The sequence below is a fragment of the Callorhinus ursinus genome, unplaced genomic scaffold (assembly GCF_003265705.2).
Source record: "Callorhinus ursinus isolate GAN/ISIS: 27379988/994484 unplaced genomic scaffold, GSC_fseal_2.0 scaffold1, whole genome shotgun sequence".
Classification (NCBI taxonomy): domain Eukaryota; kingdom Metazoa; phylum Chordata; class Mammalia; order Carnivora; family Otariidae; genus Callorhinus; species Callorhinus ursinus.
In genome coordinates, this window is record NW_027397063.1 from 34202981 (window position 1) to 34216579 (window position 13599).

Genomic DNA, 13599 nt, shown 5'->3' on the forward strand with positions numbered 1-13599 from the left:
CACCCAGAACTTCTTTATTAACCAAAATACCCAGCTGTTATAGACAGAGCTGTAGATACCATCTTCTGGATGTGTTGACATGCATTATCGTGTTAGCTTCTCATGGCATCCTCACAGCCCTGTATGAAGAAACTGGTCCTGTCCTTTAAGCATCCACTTGGTGCTATTGTAATTAAATTCAGATTAAACCTAAAAGTAATAGGTTAAGCTTGATTGTATTTATAGGTGTATATTACATCCCAGTCAGTGATTCCAAGTAGGGCATGGAGTCTAGTTGGGGAGGAAAGAGAATATTGATGAACCAGTACAAATCCATCATCATTCTTTGGAAAACCTCTATTCCAGAAGCAGATTATTTCAGAAAAATATGAGTAACAGTTCATTAAGCTAGAAATTCTCCCACACTCTCCAGCTTTCATCTTCTAGTGGTTTCTAGTATATGATTACAAGTTAAAATGCTGGAAAGAAAATACTTGTAAAGTGGATGAGTTGTATCAATTGGGAGTTATTTTTCTCCTCATGTGCAATTCTTTTGGCCCATAATTGTCCAGAAGGTCAGAAGCTATGTGATCTTGTCAAACGTCATCTATTTCAGCATTATCTACCACCTCTGATGTTGTGATACCAGACTGGCAATGACATCACATGTAGGGAGGTAACTTGAACCTGGCATCCAAGTCAGTACTCGTGAGAACCAGAGGTCAGGATGTACCTAAGGGACAAGGGTTAGGGAATGAGCAGGCCATAAGTTAGAACTAACAATGGAGGGAGGACTGCAGATCCTGGTGGCATCTGGGAGATCTGCAGAGAGAAGGCAGAGCAAAGCAGTTAGCTGGGACACCTGATGCAGGGAGTCAAAGATGGCTTTTGTTCCAGGCTGAGCCTTTGCCTTAGTCAGAAGAAGCTAAAACTTGCAGTTTAACTTAGGAACTTCCCCAGGGTGGCTAGACCAGGTCTGTGGGTGGAGTGAAGTGGGGAATTTCTGGGTGAAAGAGAGTAGTCAATGGGAACGAAAGGCCAGCTGTTGTTGGGAAGCTACTCACACACGCTCAGACTTCTGGAAAGAGGGATTGGAATGACACAGTGCAAATTGATCAGTGACTGCAACCAAGTCAGGTAGAGGTGCTCTCATTTTTTCCAAACTTTTGCGTAGAATTGACTGTCTCTTTAAGACTCCCCCTCACCTCCCCGCCTAGCTTCAGGTTTCTGGGATTTGGCAGCAAGACAGTCAAATCACAGGGAGTGAGATTTGGGGGAGAGGAAATAATTGAAAAGCTTGCTTGCTTATCAGGCAATAAATTATGTCCTGGGATTGATGCCAGGGTGGTTTTGGAGGGGCCAATACATACTGACCTCTGAAAAAAATGGATTTATTATCAAACAGCCTTTGTATGAAATCTTAACTAATGAGGGGCATGTCAAAGCACCGCTGCTTAGGCAGCTCCCATGTGCAGTTGCAACAAGGTTGGGAGGTTGGATTCTGCTGACATCTGTCTGGCAGAGACACCGCTGTTTGGAACCTCCTGCTAATCAGAAGTTTGTCCAGACCATTTCTCCTTTGGTAGATCATCCTCTACTGAATTGTAATGCAGATAAGGGGGCTAGAGCTGCCCAAGTTTAAAAGACACTGTCAGATGTAGTGGTGGTTGTCTACCCCAGTGAGTGTTTCTAAAACCGAGTAACTGTTGAATTGAATGGCAAATGAGACTCTGTTCCTGATAGAAGAGCACAGACCAAGATTATTTACCTTACCTTGTAAATAAAAAAGATTAAATTTTAACTCTAAATATTGGATGAAATATTTGATTAGTGTCTATGGTTAGATGACTTAGAAAAATCCCAAGCAAGTGGTTAAATAGGGGAAAAATCGATTCCTGATGAAGGATTTTGTCAATACTAGTATCTGTGGAGTGATTTAAAATGTAGAATCTCATTTAATGATCTGAACAACACTGTGACATAGATACTATGATCTCCTCAGTTTACAAAAATGAAAGCAGACCTATCTCACTAATGCAGTGGTTCTTAACTGGGGGCGATTTGACTCGGAGGGGACATTTGGCAATGTCTGGAGACATATCTAGTTGTCACAGCTAGGGGAGGGGTGCTAGAGGCACCTGGTCAGTAGAGGTTGGGGATACTGCTAAACCTGGAATGCACAGGAAAGCCCCACAACAATGAGTTACCCAAACCAGAATGTCAATATTGCTATGGGTGAGAAACCCTGCATGAAGGTAATGACATCACATGGTAGGAACAGGACTAGAATCCAGATTTTTTTTGACTCCCCCACTCCCAGTGATGTGCTCATTACAATATGCTCTATATCTTCCCACATAAGATACCTTTAGAACAGGGAAGACATTTGCAGAAAAACTTTGTTTTATGATGTTCTGTACCATCTAAAGAGAGTCAATCTCCATCCTAGTATTAGAGAGATTTGGCCTGCTGGCTCTTCACAGAACCGAAGAAGCCTGTTGAATGTATGACTACAGAACATTTCAGAAGCAGGGATGGTGTCAAACTGCTCTGGAAACAAAGTGAAATATCAAGAGCCTAGAGGAAACATTTGTAAAATTGGAGTACAGATGTGGGAGGTGGGACAGGTAGGGAGTTGGTGTTGAAAAAGGAATAACTAGGGGGAAACCAAGGGTGTTTTGTGGAGTAGAATGTGGTGATGGATGGGACTTAATAGGACTCAGATGGGGTGTGCCTGGTGAAACAAACATGATCCACTTCCCCACCACCAAAACACTGGTAAAATTTGCATGGCTCCTTGATGCTTGCAGAGTGAAGTTCATACATGGGTGTGGTCCACATCTATTTATAAATGTATTAATTATAGTCCTGCCCAGAAAAAAAAGACAATCCCTAAGTTTCAATTTTGGGCCCTTTAACTGGATCTTAATATATGCCCTAAAAAAATAGAAGATTAGAAGTTAGCAGAAAGGCCGGGTCTCCATGATACTTGCTTGTCATTATTGTGTGAGCCCTGAAGCTTAACTTACTCATCTGTAAAATGAGTGAGTAAAGATCACCCTCACCAGTGTGGATGGGCATCATCCAATCTGTTGAGGGCCTGCACAGAACCAAAAGGCAGAGGAAGGGCAAATTTGCATTCTTTGGTAGAACTAGGACATCCATCTTTTCCTGCCCTGGTTCTGGAGCTTTTGGACTCAGATTGGGGACTTACTCCATTGGTTCACCAATTCTGAGGCCTTTTGTACTCAGACAGACTTACACCACCAGCTTGCAGATAGCAGATTAGGGGACTTCTTAGTTGACTTTGGGCCAACCCTAACCAATATCATACGTGGAAGGTGATTCTGGGAAACACCTTGATCTTGAACATCCAACCTCCAGAACTATGAGAAAATGTTTTTCCTTTGAGGCACCCAGGCTTTCATATTTTTGTTATAGCAGCCTGAAGTAAGACAGTGCATAATAACTATTTGTTGGGGCGGGGGGGAGATAGAAGGAAGAAAGGTAGGAGGAATTGAATGAAAAAAATGGATTCATTTATCTAAATCTTTAAATTTAGGACCTTCGGAAATTGCTTTGACTTTGCAAATGCACTCAAAGTGCATTTTCATGCATTGAAAGCAGTAGATTGCATCTTAATAGCTTAAGGGAATTCCATCAGCCTTCAGATATTTCTGTTTGTACACAAAGAGATTGATGGTGAATGTGGAGGAATTCACTTTAACATTAATGAGGACTTGCTAGGTGCCAAGCACTGAGCTGGATTTGTAGATACTTGAAAACATCAAAGCATCTTTCAAGTCAGAGTTGTTCTTGTATCTAGGAAAAAAGTGGTTGCCATTGGCATGTTTTTTTGCCAGGAAAAATTTCCTGCCAGGTGAAATTTTCCACCAATCCCTGCCTTCATGAATTTTTATCAATAGAAATTTGTTCCTTTAGCTTAAAGGCATTTTGTAAAGCTCTCAGTTTAAAATGCAAATGCATGTTATTCCCATCTATCAGTGAGCATTTAAAGGCAGTTTATTGTATTTCTTTGGGTGGGAGGGATCCGGAAGGAAACAGTACAAAAGGAAGGTAGGTTTAAGAGACGAAGGGAGAGAGGCAAGGGAGGTCAGGGTGAGTGGCTACCCTGGTTGGCAGTTGGTGGGAGAAGAAGGGAGTGGCTACCTGGGTGCAGACAGAATGGAATGCCATTGGTGGAATGTACCTGTGTAGGAAAAACTCTGTTTTTTCCTCCATACTATGACCACACTCATAGGAATTCTGACACCAGATGTGAGGGTTTTCCACACACCAATTCTCCAACACCAGCTGGGTGTCCTACAATTCAATTCAGTTCTGACATTCAATACCTGGAGTTATTGCAGACCCCACAGGTTAGAGGCTCCATCCCATAATACTGCCCTCCACTTCAGATACTAGTTGCAAGTAGTAAGTTCCTACATTACCGGCAATTTCTGTCTGACTTGGCTCCAAATCTGAGGTTCCCATGACCCCTTTCTTGGGTTTGATCCTTTGCTAGAACAGCTTATAGAACTCAGGGAAACACTTCATTACATTGACTAACTATATAGTAAGGGATATGATAAAGTATACAGGTGAACAACCAGATAAAGAGACACATGAGTAAGGTCAGGAAGGGTCCTGGGCATTTCTGTCTCTCTGGAGTTGGGGTGAGCTTCCCTCCTGGCATGTGGGTGTTTTCACGAACCTGGAAGCTCTCAGAATTCTGTACTTTTGGGATTTTTATGGATGCTTCATTATGTAATCATGATCAATCATTAATTCAGTCTAAAACCTCTCTCCCCTTCCTGGAGGATGGGGGATGGGGTGGAAAGTTCTAAGCTTCTAATTATGACTTGGTCTTTCTGGTGACCAGACTCCACCCTGATGCTAAGAGTCACCTCCCTGGAACAAAAATAAACTCCTAACACTAAGGAAATTCCAAGAGATTTAGGAGTTCTGTGTCAGGAACCAGGAACCAGAATCAGGGACCAAATACCAGAATAAAAGATACTCCTAGTGCTGTTATTTTTTAGGAAATTACAAGGGTTTTAGGACCTCTGTGTCAGGAACCAGGGCAAAGACCAATATATACTTTTCTTGTTTCATTGTGCCCCAAGTAGATTTCATATTTGCCTTCTATCTGGTCCTACCCTAATCACTTTGGCGGGGGGAAACATTCAGCAGATTTCTGTATGTAAAGCTAAGTAATTCTTTCAGTAATATATCTCAGCAATAATTCATTCATGAATGTGGATCTTGAAATGTGATCTGTGACTCCTGTAGGTTCCTAAAACACTTTTGGGATTTTCAAGGTGAAAACTGTCTCCTTAACAATGCTAGGACATTATTTACCTTTTTCACTCTCTTCCTCACATCTCAAATCTTCACACAGTAGAGCTTTCCAGAGGCTACATGATATATGATGTCATCAATCTGACAGCTAATAGAATGTGTGCTTGTGCATTCTTGTGTTTTTAAAAACTTTTCAGCTTTAAAATAAATAAATAAATAATCTTACTTCTCAGTTTTAATCACCGATATATATATATACCCCATATAAATAAAAGCTCATTGGAGTCTTTAATAGTTATTTTAAAAATATGAAGTGACTCGAACCAAAAAATTTGGGAGTTGTGAGTTTGGGACAGCTTCTAAAATTGGTCAGAATATCTCATAAGAGGAGGCTGCTCAGGACTTTTTGTTTTCATTTCTGCTGGTTTCCCTTCCTTTATTTCAGAACTCATAGGCTTAGATCCCACAGGAAAAGAAAGGGAAAATCTTATTAGAGGATTTTATACCATTCAAAGACTTTTAGATCTAAAACCAAATGAAAGGAAATTGATTTTTTTTTTTTGGTATGTGTGGCAGAATCAGCCTTTTTCAACAGAAATCTTTTGCATCTTTAATCAGCTGTAAAATAGGTTGAAGAACTAGCTAAATAGGCAATAGATATATACGCCCATCTTACAGGAAGGCAGTAGGAATCCCAACCCTCCGGCTAATCAAGGGGTGGAATAATTCTCCCACCTTTAATGAAGGGTTGGGTCTGTGAACCCCCGGAAAAACAGTGGTGGCCAGGAAATATGACTCTGAATGACCCAGTTGTAAGATGTCACTGCAGAATGTGGCACATCTAGCTTTCCCTTAGCCATCCAGAAAACTCTATCCTGAATTATACTTCTGTTCATGATACAAAGAAACAGATACTGAGCAATTACCTAAAAATGCATGCACAGCTTTATTTAGAGAGACCCACAAAATTGAGTTTTCATGAATTATAGAAGTAATTAAGACAATCAGCTTACATTTTTTGAATAATTTAGATAATAGGTCTGTATTCTTCTTGGAAATAACTAGGACACTTTGTAGATGAAGGAGCAATAATTTATCACTTTGGAAAGTGATTTCTGTACAAGAAACACACCATAATTGTGGAAGGAGTTAATGCCCACCTCCAAGAACAGAACTCATTTTGTTTTTGCTTTTGTTTTTTTTAAAGATTTTATTTATTTATTCATGAGAGACAGAGAGAGAGAGAGAGGGAGAGAGAGAGAGAGAGAGGCAGAGGGAGAAGCAGGCTCCCAAGGAGGAGGGAGCCCGATGCGGGACTCGATCCCAGGACCCTGGGATCATGACCTGAGCCGAAGGCAGACGCTTAACCATCTGAGCCACCCAGGCGCCCCGAACTCATTTTGTATCCTTGTATTTTATCTGCATGAAACATGGAAGGCCTTCTCTTTGCAATTGTAGTTTTGAATTTAATTTTTGACCAGTTTCTTACTCAACTTTAGGGAAAACTGAAAATGTGTGGTTAAACTATTTTTTTGTACTGCATCTGTTACAAAGTAACTCAAGGAAAGATGTGATATGGAATAGGAAACAATACCTGTTTCCTGTCTTTTGTTTTTGTTTTTGTTTTTGTTTTTTTGTTTTTCCTTTTGTTTTTGGAATCCTGAATTCAAAGAGTTAAGGTAATCCCATCCCCAAGTTCTGGGCACACCATTACCATCAACTTTGTAAAATCTACCTATTGATTGGCTTTACTGTTGCTTCCCTGGTCATCCTTGATTGTTTTTCCCACTCTGCTCCTATCTCAGTGACCAGTGCTGAAAGGTTTGAGATAGATAGGTATAAATCGTTGGAATATGGGTAGTGTCGTTTTATGTGGGAGGTCTTTTTAATTTACTTTGATGATATTATGTTTTGGAGCTCATTTTATATCTTTTTTGTTGTTGTTGTTGTTAAACTCAATACTGTGTTTTAAGAAATCTATACATGTTTCAGTAAAGCATGTTTATTTTTTCTGACTGATGCAGAGTATCATCCTCCTGCCTTGTTTCCTTAAAGATGAGCACTAAACCCCATCCCCCGCTGATTCATCTTTTGTCCTTTAGTTCAGAATTTAATGACATAGAGGCAGGGATTTCTGTCTAGTTTATTTACTGCTATCTTCCCAACACTCAGAAGGGTGCCTGGCACATGGTAGGGGTTCAAGAAATTTTTGTTGAATCAACGAATTTACTCATTTGCATTTGCTTAGGTGTGGACCATACAGGTGAATGTAAAATGTTTCCTTAGAAAATTCCATCCTGACTTCCTAGTCTAGGTTTTCTTACATATTCACTATATCCTGGACTTTTCAATTGTAATTGTAATTGCTCCTTTCTTTCTTTCTTTCTTTCTCCTTCTTTCTTTCTTTCTTTCTTTCTTTCTTTCTTTCTTTCTTTCTTTCTTTCTTTCTTTCTTTCTTCTTTCTTTCTTTCTTTCTTTTTCTGTCTTTTTCTGTCTTTCTCTCTTTATCTTTCTTTCTTTCTCTCTTTCTTTCAAGATTTATTTATTTTAGAGAGAGAGAGAGGGAGAGAGCGAGCATGGGGAGGAGCAATGGGAGAGGGAGAGAGAAACTTTAGCAGACTCCTCATTGAGCTCAGAGCCCTATGGGGGGCTTGAACTCAGGACACTGAGATCATGACTTGACCCTGAGATCGCGACCTGAGCCAAAATCAAAAGTCCGAGGCCTAACCGTCAGCGCCACCCAGAGGCTCCATTGTGCCACTTTCTTGATTAACTTTCCTGGCTTTGCTCATTTGTTGCTGTCTAACACAGACACTGAACTTCACTATGCTTTTACTGTCTTTGGCAGTCTCTGCCAGCCATTCTCCCTGGCATGTGATTCTTGGTGGTGCGAGGTAGCGGTAGCAATAGCAGTGGTTTGGGGAATGGGGGAATGGTAAAATCTACATCAGCATTAGCCCTGAGCCTGGGCAAATAAATAATTAATCACTACGAAATACCACCTGACTGTAAGTTCTCTGGGCCTTTCCCACTACCTTTTTCCCACCAGACTACTTTCCCAAGCCAACTCTATAGAAATTCTGGAACAGCTTCTGACTGAGGCGGATAAACACTGATCCTGTAGTTCCCCAGTGTCATCAACGAGGCATAATTTTGTGCTTTTCTCCTACAATTTTGAGTCTTTTTTATTCCGTGAAGGCTGTTTGGATAGAAGGAATGTGGGTGAGAGAAAGAGGAGAAAGAAGAGGGAAAAAAAAGTATGCACAGTGTTCACAAAGAAGAGTTCCATAATGCTTTCAAATATTAAAATTATAATATTAAGGTTATATTTGAAAAAGAATTATCAATTGAATTATTCTCAGGGTCCTTGCTTACTGTAGAAAAAATCATGGATTTATTCAGCGAGAGAACCTGGCTCAATTGGTGGCTAGAACCTAATCAATACAGTAAAGTACTCAACAAGGCTGAGTGTAATCTTTGCTTCTCCCACAAAACTATAATTTATTAAAAATAAATTCAAGATCCATATTGCTAAGTATCACCCACTAGTGCAGGGTTAATTATATAAACTTCAAAACATGCTAGCAGTCACCATAGATAAATTAGTAGCTGGCATAAAATTTGATGGCAGAAGAAATATGCTCACAAGCTGACAATTTGGGGTAGTCAGGAGTACATGGAAAATGCAGTTTAAACATTCGTTCTCTAGTTTAAACACTAATTGATTAGTAGTTTGATCACAGACATTGATACTGTTGACCTCATTAACTTCACTATATCTCGACATGTTAAAAATGCAGAGGAAAAATAAGTGCATAAAATAGGAATCAGACTTTGAAAATGTTCTGTTGTCTTGAAAGCTCAATTAGGAATGAAATGTCAGTTCTGTAGTGTGAGCTTTTTTGGAGCTAGTTTGCTGCAATCTGACGTTCGCTTTCAAGTAGAAATCAAGTAGTATCTGACCGTAGTTTGTCACTTGGTTCTCTCTTAAAGGTTATTAAATCTGTTCCCCCTTTTTTTCTTTCCACTTCTTTTTCTTTCCTTTATTTATTTATTTATCTATCTATTTATTTATTTATTAAATTTTGGCTACACTTGAGGGACTAGATAGAAAAAGTGCTCTAGATTGCAAGTGCTTAGAAAGTGTGAGTGCGTGTGACTATTAAGATATGTGTTATTTAATGGTACTTTCTCATTTTTCTCTTTCTTCTTTTTTTTAAAGAAATTGCCTTTTATGTTCTTTATGGAAGTTCAAAGAGCAAAATGTTATATCTTTGTGATATGGTAAATGATTCTGAGTTCTTAGGGTATGGCAAATCAGGATTTTCCTGAGCCCGGAGTTACTGTTTGCAAGTGTAATCTGTTGGGTAAGAGCTCTGGAGCTCTGGGAGCTATTAGCCTCGTAGGACTTTTCCTTCTGTATCTCAGAGGATCCCTCCAGACCTTCTCCTGCTTGTCATCCGTCCTCAGCCACACACACCTCCCAACTCACAGTTCATCTTCTCACATCTCCTCCCCCCGCCCCACTTCAAACCTCTACGGTCATCATAGAGGTTGGCCTATCTCTTGCCTTTACAACACCCTACCCCTCCTGCTGCACTTGAAGTTCTTTTCAACTTGATTTTACCTGTATAAAGTGTTAAACAGTAAGTATTTTTTCCTTCATCTGATGGTTAAGAGAGACAATTTATTATTTATGAGTGATGCTGCTTAGGGAAGTAAATTTAGTTCCTAAACTTCCATTTTCCATCACAAATATTGAGGTGATCATTTTAAATTTAAGACTCAATTTTCAGACCAGATATATTCAACTAACAGGGACTTTAAGAATTCTTTTTTTCTTTTAAGATTTATTTATTTATTAGAGAGAGAGAGCAGGGGGTGGGGGGCAGAGGGAGAGGGAGAGAATCTCAAGTAGACTTTCCGATGAGCATAGAGCCCCATATGCGGCTTGATCCCAGAACCCTGAGATCATGATCTGAGCTGAAATCAAGAGTCAGACGCTCAACTGACCAAGTCACTCAGGCACACCAAGACTTTAAGAATTCTTTATTGAAAAGGGCTGTGTTACTACTCATTGAAAATTCTGATTTAGGACTTTCAATGTATTTTCAGACTCAGGATTTCAGAGATTTTTTTTTTAAGATTTTATTTGTTTATTTGAGAGAGAGAAAGCACGCACAAGCAGGGGGAGCAGCAGGCAGCGGGAGAGGGAGAAGCAGACTCCCCGTCGAGCAGGGAGCCTGATGTGGGCCTTGATCCCAGGACCCTGGGATGGTGACCGGAGCCGAAGGCAGATGCTTAACCAACTGAGCCATCCAGGATTTCCCGATTTTTTTTTAAAGGAAAGATAATTTAAATATTGTGTAGCCTAGTGGTTTTCAAAATTTGGAGAGTAATGTAGAAACAAATCCAATTTTTTAAGTAAGTTTCTACTGGAGAGGAAAAGCAGAGCTGCCTTGGCAATGAATGATGCCCACGTCCCTCTCCCTTTGTTTTCCTCTGTGGAACCATACGGCCTCATGAAATATCATTTTAAAGCTGGTGAGGGTGTTCAGATTCATTTCTATTTTGACTCTTAAATAAATATTTACTTTTGTCAAACATTCCATTGCCAACATTGTGCAGTCCTCTGCAAAGGAACTGTGGGATCTGGTCTTCCCTGGATAGGTGGACTAGTTTTTCTTGACTCCTACTAAGGCCACTTTCATTCTGTCTTCTTTTCCTGCATCTGCAAGCTCAGCATGTCCAACTAAGATATCTACTAATAGCTCCTGAATTTACTCTTTCTTTTCCATTTCTTCAGCTAAACATCAGCATTCTAACCAGTTTTCCTGTTTCTGGCCTCTCCCCAATTCAAACACTTCAGTCTGAGGAATAGATTAAATCTACCAAGCCAGTAGTAAATTTAAGTCAGTAGTAAATTTCAAGTCCTCAGTTTCCTTAACAGCAGCTAAAGCTGCCGTACACCAGCCAAAAGAAAAGGGAGCATTAAGCGGATGAGCCTTCATACTGTTGGATAAACATTGTGGGTAAGATATTGGTCCATCTTCCGGCAAATTTCATCACAAAGGCATGTTCAGTTCTTTTCTTTTTTTTTTTGAGATTTTTTTTTTTTTTAATTTGAGAGAGAGAGACAGAGATAATGAGAGAGAGAGCATTAGCAGGGAAGAGAAGGACCCTGCTGAGCTTGATCCCAGGACCCCAGAATCATGACCTGAGTGGAAGGCAGACTCTTAACTGACTGAGCCATCCAGGAGCCCCGGGATGTTCAGTATTGAACATCTTTGAGAAAGACTGAGATAGGTGAAAAAAACAGTGATTATAGAGGCATAGATTCTGTCATAAACAGAATCTGTCCTGGCAAAATTCATACATTGAAGTCCCCTAGCCCCCAGTATATAACAGATTGGGACTGTCTTTGGAGATAGGACTTTTAAAGAGGTAAATGAGAACATATAGGTGGGCCTCAATACAATATGTCAAGTGTCCTTCTAAGAAGAGGGAAAGACACTACGTGTGCACAGAAGGAAAGGCCAGGTGAAGATATGGCAAGAAGGTATCATCTGCATGCATGTCTTTGTGTCTCAGGGTAAGGTATCAGAGCAGTTCCTCAAAGGGATGCTTAACTCCTGAGTCTATTGCAGGTTTATAAAATATTAGCACTCAAATAGATTATAGGCTTCATGATACAAATCTTTAGTTCTTGTTAGCACACAGGTTATAAATATTTAGAGTGATTTCCATACCATTTAATGGAACATTTTAATTTTGTCTACTTCTCAAGTTATTCCAGGCTTAATCAATCATCTTTCCTTTAATCTGTAATAACATATACTTTCAGAGAATTTAGCTGTCTCTCTCTTGTTTTGTTCTCCATAATCGCTATATTTTTCTCCTACCTGGAGTGAGTCAAAAGGCATATGTCACTGTATATTTGCTCATTTTTGCCATCAGTGTCTGAATTCTAGCAGGACATATCTATATATGTTGTATAAATTCTTTGACTATGAAAATACATAATTTTATTACCTTCTTATCTTTCCTTAGTACCTTTTGAGTATGGTTTCAGTGGACCTACCCAAGGAATATTGCACCATTGCCAAAAAGAATATGCCCAGAGTTAGCAACATAGATCATTTTAGGAACATCTGAATATGTTTTAAATACAATTAATTGTCATAGCATATGATGAGCACAGCCCACAAAAGGGAAACTCGGTTTGTAAAGGGAGTCTGTCATTTTTGAAAATATAAAAAAGAATAATTGTTAAACTGTCATCAGGTTAATGACTTCATCTTAATAATTTTGATAAATGGCAAATATATTGAGTGTTATAAAGACACTCAATAAATTTTAAAACATTGAACAACGGCCTTGCCTTTTCTTCCCCTAAGGAGATCTAGCAAGACGTCTTGTTTTTTTTTAAAAAAACTCTTTAAGATCATTTAGCTGATATTCCCTCATGTGTGAGACATATCCATTGCATAGCTAACTGATGAACTGACCTAATTTTATCAGCAAAATTAAATTTTCTCTTTAGGTAGGTGTTTTAAAGAGTCCTATGTGAAAACCTCAGCTAATGAGTATTCTGCATAATAGTTTGTTTTATTAGACGATTATTTTCAAACTAATTCCTGCTTGGAGAGCCATATATCGTTTTCCTTTCATGGAGAAAACCATTACGTTTAAAATATTTGAGAAAGATATGTGAGATCACCATGAAGCAACATAGAGTCTTTAAACATACCTCCAAAAGAAAAACAAAAACAACCCACAATCATGCTAGAATCTTAAATCTTTAAAGACCTACATATTGTTTATTCCAACTTTTTCTGTTTAACAGAAAGCTGGTTGGAGGTAGAGCCAAAGCTAGGAGTCAAATCTGTCATTTTTACATGATTTTATACTGTTCTTATTTAACTGTATGGCATCTTTACAGTCAGACATTTTGGGGTCAGATATTTTCAGGATGGATGGTCTATTAACATCTTGTCTGGCTTCATTTGCATGTGATGCCCAGTTGTAGAGCTTGGAGTTTTAATCCTTAACATGTCATCCAGTAACTTAAGATTGGACCATAAAAGGTCGCTCATTTAGCTTGGTCTTTGTGGTTTAGTCCTTCCCTGAGTAAGTGTTGATCTTTGGCAAGGTCAAGGTAAAATGTAATCCGGAGCCTGGTCTGAGTTGTAATTGATTGTATTTTAATTAAGAAAAAGGGTTTTCAGACACTTTTGGGTAAAGGAAAAGAAGGCTGGGAAAAAATTTTGTGAGTTGGGAAATAACTGCAATTTACTTGCCAAGTACAACTAGCCAATA